The sequence below is a fragment of the Mus musculus genome, chromosome 6, assembly GCF_000001635.26.
Source record: "Mus musculus strain C57BL/6J chromosome 6, GRCm38.p6 C57BL/6J".
NCBI lineage: Eukaryota > Metazoa > Chordata > Mammalia > Rodentia > Muridae > Mus > Mus musculus.
In genome coordinates, this window is record NC_000072.6 from 72,297,413 (window position 1) to 72,304,539 (window position 7,127).

The following is a 7,127-nucleotide window of genomic DNA, read 5'->3' on the forward strand; positions in this document are numbered from 1 at the left end:
AGGACTATAAAAGTTGAATTGCTGAGTTAAAAATAAAGGGCTAGGCACAGAGGTAACCCCAGTACTGGGAGACAGAGACAGGCAGATCTCCAGGGCTTTCTGATTGGTCAGCCTAGACACTGTCTCAAAAAATATGGGGGAGGAGGCAAAAAGGGTGATATCTGACAGCCTCCTGACACCGTACAGATGTATGTGGGAACACATACTGCCCACAAGAACACCCAGCAAAGTAGGAATGTCAGAGTATGTCTTCGCCTTAATCAAGAGCATCTGAAGGGGCTGGTGAGATGGCTCAGTGGGTAAGAGCACCCGACTGCTCTTCCGAAGGTCCAGAGTTCAAATCCCAGCAACCACATGGTGGCTCACAACCATCCGTAACAAGATCTGACTCCCTCTTCTGGAGTGTTTGAAGACAGCTACAGTGTACTTACATATAATAAATAAATAAATCTAAAAAAAAAAAAAAAAAAAAAAAAAGAGCATCTGAAAAATAAGAAACAGAAATGATTCCATGTTTAATAGCAAAATACTGAATGTTTTCTCCTGAAGAGTTAGAACAAGACAAGAATGTCTGTCCGTGGTTTCTATTGCATCATGCTGAGAACTCTAGCCAGGGAGGCCAGACAAGAGAATCTAAAGCCATCTGGATTGGATAGAGAGAGGTGCCACTCCGAGATCTGGCTGTGTTTTGTCCTCCTTGTGCCATATGACAGAACAGGAGCTTCCAGAAGTCCACTTGCCCTTAGTACTCCATTTTAGAAAGACTCCGTGTACTCCATTTTCTGAGCAAATGTTGAGGGAGGTAAAGCAGACACTGCCTGTGCAACACATGAGGCCCAGACAGATACAGGACCATGCACATGAGTAAAATGTCACCACCTGAAAATGCACAAATTCAATGAGGAACACACGCACACATGCACATATGCACACATGCACATATGCACACATGCATTTACCAAAACCGTATAATGGTCAAGCATGGTGGCACACGCCTTTAATCCCAGCATTTAGGAGGCAGAGGCAGTGGATCCCTGAGTTTGAGGCCAGCCTGGTCTACAGAGTGAGTTCCGGGACTACACAGAGAAATACTGTCTTGAAAAACCAAACCAAGCAAGCAAACAAACAATATAATAACAATCATAAATCCACTAATGTTAAACAAAACTAAATAACTGTGAGAAATATTCTACTTTTTGAGAAATCTAACATATAATGAGCTGGGGAGAAGTCTCAGTGGGCAGAGTGCTTGTTGACCAAGCATGAGAATCTGAGTTCAAGACTGCCAAACCCAATGCAAGAAGGCAGACATGGGACTGCAGAAATACCTCGGGAGTTAAGGGCACTTGCTCTTGCAGAGGATCCCAGTGTGGTTCCCAGAACATTCCTGTAATCTCAGTATTCACGAAGCTGAACGGAGATGATCCCGAGTCCAGGATCAAGGCTGGAGGGTGGCTCAGTGGTTAAGAGCACTGGCTGCTCTTGCAGGGGACCCAGGATTTAGTTCGCAGCATTCACACTGAGGCTCACAGTCATTCCTAAGTCCAGTTCTAGAGGACCAAATGCCCTCTTCTGGTCATGCCAGCACGTGGCATACATACATATATGTGTACAAAATAACTTCATATTCTTATCCTGGGATCCATGGTGTGACCTTGTCTCAAAAATATAAAACAGTCAATAATGCTAAATAGAATGAATGTGGTTTATTAGTTTATTGCTCTCCAACAAATTCTGACATGAAAGATGCAAATATGTCCACCCATATATCTGACAAAGCTCACTCACAAAAACAAAAACAAAAAAACAAGACTTTTACTTGCAGATAACATGTTTCACCCATAGAGAATTCAATGAAGTTCACTGGAAAAAAATCAAACAAAATTAAGCTATAGTTAATGCTATAGCCCTTTGTTCACAGCAAAGGTTCGTGTCACCCAACACTGGGGACAAGTGTCAAGATTAATCAATGGCTGGAAGGAAGCCACCAACTGTGTTTTTATTGAGTTAAGTAACTGTTCTACAGGTTTCTTTCTCCAACGAAATCTTTAGTTTTGTATCTTAACATAGTGAGATGGTGTAAGAAAGGGGAGCGATCTATAACAATCACAGGGGATTAAAGACGTACGCATATGACCCAAGAAGATTAAATTCCTGTAAGAATGCAAAGGCTTAACACAGTAGTCTATGCCTGCATTCCCAGCACTACAGAGACAGAGGCAGGAGGATCATTGCAAGTTTGAGGCCCATGTGCTCTATGTGGCTGGCCAGAGCTGTAGAACAACAAAACACATTGAGGGAAAGCTTTGTAGAATTGGATCTGACAATAATTTATTTTATATGAAAAACTCAGACAGCAAAAGAAAAAAAAAAGACTAATAGGACTTCATGAGGCATAATTTGTATATACCAAAGGGTGTAACCAGCAGATAGAACAGTGAGCTTAGCAGTTAATATGGAGAGCATACAAAGAATTCCTCCTACTGCTCAATAACAACATCTAGTTTCATATGTGTGGGGAGACTGGGTGTGTAGAGCACCTGCCTACCATGTACAAGGCCCTGGACCCCCAGGGCCACAAAACGTGTGCAGAGAACTTATAAGGACACTGCTCCCAAAGTGTTATGCAAAAGATCAACATGCACATTAAATTATTAATCTCAGAGAAATGCAAATCAAAATGGTAAATGCATAGTTTGAAGCCGCCAGTGGGATGGCAACTATCCAAAGACCAAGCATACACACACAGACACACACACACACACACACACACACACACACACACACACACACACTAAATGATACACAGTGGGCGGTTTTGTGTCATAGAAAAGCTGTATTTCTAGAGCACTGGTGGGATTGTATTCAAAGCAAATAAGGAAGTTTCTTAAAAAGAATCAACCGAGACAGCACACGAGCCAGCAATCCCACTGCTGACACAGCTGAAGACCAAAAAGCTGGGTCTCGAAAGGATGCCTGCACCCCTGACTTCAAAGCAGTGTGTGTGTGCCCTGGCCGAAGGGGACATCAATGAATGCGTGGATAATCTAAACATGGTGTTTGCACAGAGGAATGTCCTTCAGCCTTCCAAAGGAAGGAGGGAAACTTTAATACAAACTACTGGATAAACAGACACAAGGACATTAAGCTAAGAGAAGCAAGCTCATATGAAGAAGCAAACATCCCATTTAACACTGATTTCCATGCAGCATCCAAAATTGTCAAGTGCAGGGACACAAGGGTTGGGAGTGCAGCTCAGTGGGTAGACTGCTTGACTTGAACAAAGCCTTGTGTTCAATCTCCAGTACCACGTAAACTGGGCACCAAGTTGCAGGCCTCTAATCTCAGCACACAGATGGAGGTCAGAGGATCAAAAGCTCACTCAAAGTCATCTCCAGCTACATATCAAGTCTGAAGACAGCCTGGTCTACGTTGGAGCCAACTCAAAACAATATAAATAAACCATGTGTGTGTGTGTGTGTGTGTGTGTGTGTGTGTGTGTGTGTGTGTGTGTGTGATTTTTTTGTAGAAACAAAGCTGATAGAACAATCCCCAGTACTAAAAATGAAGAACAAAACCCCCACAAATTCAAGGAAACAGAAAGAACGATGGTTATCAGAAACTGGGCGACAGAACAAAGAGGAGTGTAATGGGTGCAGCGACTCAGTTTTGCAAGATGAAAATGTCCTGGTGATCTTTTTCACAATGTGACTATCCTCAGAGCTTCGGGCTTGGCTGCAAACACACAGTTAAGATGATAAACATTATGTTCTCTCGGGTTTCTGCTGCACGGAGCTCACTTTAGGTACCACAGCGGGGAAATCGTGTTCTCCAAGAAAAAGGATTAGGCTCAGCTTGTGACCCAGCTGTGCAAATGCAGTTCCCTGAGATGACATCAAGCCTCCCGTGCAGAAAAAGTCCTTTATCTGTGGTTCTTATTTTATATAAACAACATAAAATACTTAAAAGACACGGGGGGGGGGGGCTGCAGAAATGGCTCAGTGGTTAAGAGTGCTTGCAGTGAAATCCTGAGGAGCAGAGTTCAAACCTCATCATACACGTAACAAAGGCAGGTATCTTGTGCACCCCTGGGACCCCAATTCTGAGGCAAGAGGATCACTGGGGCTTCCTCACTGGCAGCCTAGCCAAGAAAATGTGATCCTCACATTCAAGGAGAGACCCTGCCTAACAGGAAGAGGCAGGATGATACTCAAAGACACTTATCTCTGTCTTCTGGCCACTGTAGCATGCATACAGGGCACACACTCTGTGTACACTTAAACGCATTCTCAGACATACACACATACACACACAATAAAAGTAAAAATCCATTTCTTAAAGATACAGTTTAGAGATTGGAGAGATGGCTCAGTGTTTAAGAGCACTCGCCGCTCTTTCAGAATACCCAAGTTTGATTCTCAGCGTCTATATCTGGTGGCCAATGACTACCTATAACTCTAGCTCCTGGGAATCTAATACCTTCTTCTGGATTCCAAGGGCACCTGTGAAGGCACACACACACACATACACACAAACCTTTTTTAGGGATACAACTTAGTAATATTAGTACTTTTAGGGCTGGGCATGTAGATCAACTGTAAAGAACATGCTTAGATAGTGTGAGTTCCTGAGTTTGGGTCTCAGTGCCAAGTTACTAAGTGCTCTGGAAGATCAGCAAGTGCTCTCTACCCCCAAGGTTACCCATGGTCCTTTCACATAGATAGATATGCATAATTTATAATTTTATAAATCTTAAAAGAGTAAGCTTTGGTCTCCAGTTTGTTGGTACAAGTGACAAGCTCTGGCCTCACAAGGCCTAAGTGTCTACTCTGAAGCCAAATCTGAGTACTCAGGGCCCGGACACATAGAGGCAGATCACTCCGAATGCGTTCCAAGTTCAGAGGGTTGTTTTGTTTGGTTTTGTTTTGTTTTTTGTTGTTTTCTTTTTGGAATGGAACAGAGAAAGTGATAAATCAAGACACCTTTCGCATTTATCAGCGGAGACAGCAAGCAAATAATTACAGGAAGCCAAGAAAACCTCTGCCCTGGGCCTCAGATGGTGCCTGGCTGTGTCATGAGTGGTGGGTGTGGGGTCTGTTGTACATCCCAAGTGAGTGCACCTAATCGTCACAAGGGTGTGAGGTGACACGCCGAGTAGGCAGTAAATGGCTCTTGAGAAGATAATTTAGCTGCAGGTCTCTGACATGCCAGCTCTCCGCAGACAGAAGTCATCCTTGTTGAATGTTTAACGTGTGTATAGCTTTTTTCTGGGAACTTCAGTTCACATGCTGAAAGGAGACCAAGGTTCAACTTCCTTTGGTTCCCAAGTCCAGATTCATCTGACGTGGTCACCCCCACCACAGTGCTTACATCTCATCCCTGTGACACTGAAGCTATGTGTCTGAGAGGCCTTGGTGGCCAAGTCGGTACCATGTCTATCCTGACCCTAAGATTAGTTCCTCGGGTTTGAGGATTGCAGCAACACTGACCGTTCAGGCCCTGGTCAAGGTGGGGCTGCTGCTTCTTCCTTGGCTTCTTTCCAAGGAGCCACCAAGAGGCAGAAAGAAATGAAGAGACACAAAGCAAGGCAGAATAGCACTTCGGATGACACTGTCCGCATTGCCCGACAGATATGGCACTAGACTGCAGCCAAAGGACTCTCTGAAACTATTAACAAGGTTGTGAGAACTTGTGACCAGTCTGTGAGGTGCTGTGTCTGGGTGTCATGCCACTGGGGACATCATCAGTGTCACCAGTGGCACAGTGGAATGCCTGGTGAGCTGAGACACACAAATGAGGCAGGCGTGGTGGGCACACACCTGTAATCCCAATGGGACGTAAACCTGGTATGGCAGTGCTCACCTGTATGTGGTGGCACTCAGGAAGTGGAGGCAGGAGCATTAGGAGTCTAAGGTCATCCTCAGCTACATTGACAAATCTGAGACCAGCCTGGGCGACATGAGTCCTTGTGTTAAAAAAAAAAAAAAAAAAAAAAAAAAAAAGAGAGAGAGAGAGAGAATCAGACAGTGGTGGTGCATGCTTTTAATCCCAGCACTTGGGAGGCAGAGGCAAACAGATTACTGTGAGATCAAGGCCTGCCTGGTCTTCAGAGCAAGTTCCAGGACAAGCAGGGCTACATAGAAAAAACCCGTCTCTATAAACAAACAAAACAAAACAAAACAAAAAAAAGCAGATCTCGTGACTCTCTGAAGAAGGCCATTTCCCAGCCGTCCTTGGGGTTAGCCGTAAGTAGCAGGCTGTAGTGTCTCGAGGCCACAAAAACTAGGAGAACCCTGGGACCACTTCCAGGGTGTCGTTTTACATCACATGTCCAACTATTTACCTTCATCTTGGGGCTAGCTCCCACCCCATACAGCCTGTGAGTGCTGGAGGACTTTCTAGGGAGCCTCCGTAGGAAAGGCACTGGCAGGTCTCAGAAAAGGATCGGGGTCCTGATGGGGGGGCGGGGGTCAGTAGTGGCCTAATGCACTCAGACAGCACCGGCGCTGCAGCCAGCCCTGAACTGCTTTTTCTCTAAGCCCAGCCAGGTGTGGACATAGCCTCAGAGGACCACGTGTCAGCTGAATCCCATCTCATGCCCAGGAGGGGTGACTGGGAGAGATGGGCATCTGCTTCTGGGTAAAGCTACCTAAGAGCCACAGGGGACACAGAAATCTCAGCCTCACAGGGCACTTTCCTGTTTGTCTAATGCTCCTCTCCCTAGCACCAGCCAGGAGTCTATAGAATCAGAGGATTTTAAAGTAAGGGGGGAGTGGGAGGTCGGTGGCCCCAGGAGCACCCTAAGTGTGCCCTTCCGGCACTTACCCTGCGTCAAGAGCCAGGAAGGAAGCTCTCAAGGGCGTTGCATAAGAGTAGAGGATTGAGAAGCCTGGGGTGGGGCTAGAGAGGCTCATTCTGACCCCACTCAGCATCCCTTGCACAGTCCAGAGCGTGGGGATCAAACGAGACCCCCTTGTTTGACGGTGAACAAAGTCAGGCTGAGGGGGTTCGGGAAGGGGGTAAAGGACTAGGAACCGACATCGGCCAGCACACGGGAGGTGGACAGGGGTGTCCCTGCTGAGAAGACCTGGAGGGCTCTCAAGACACAGGCAAACACTGAGGTCAGC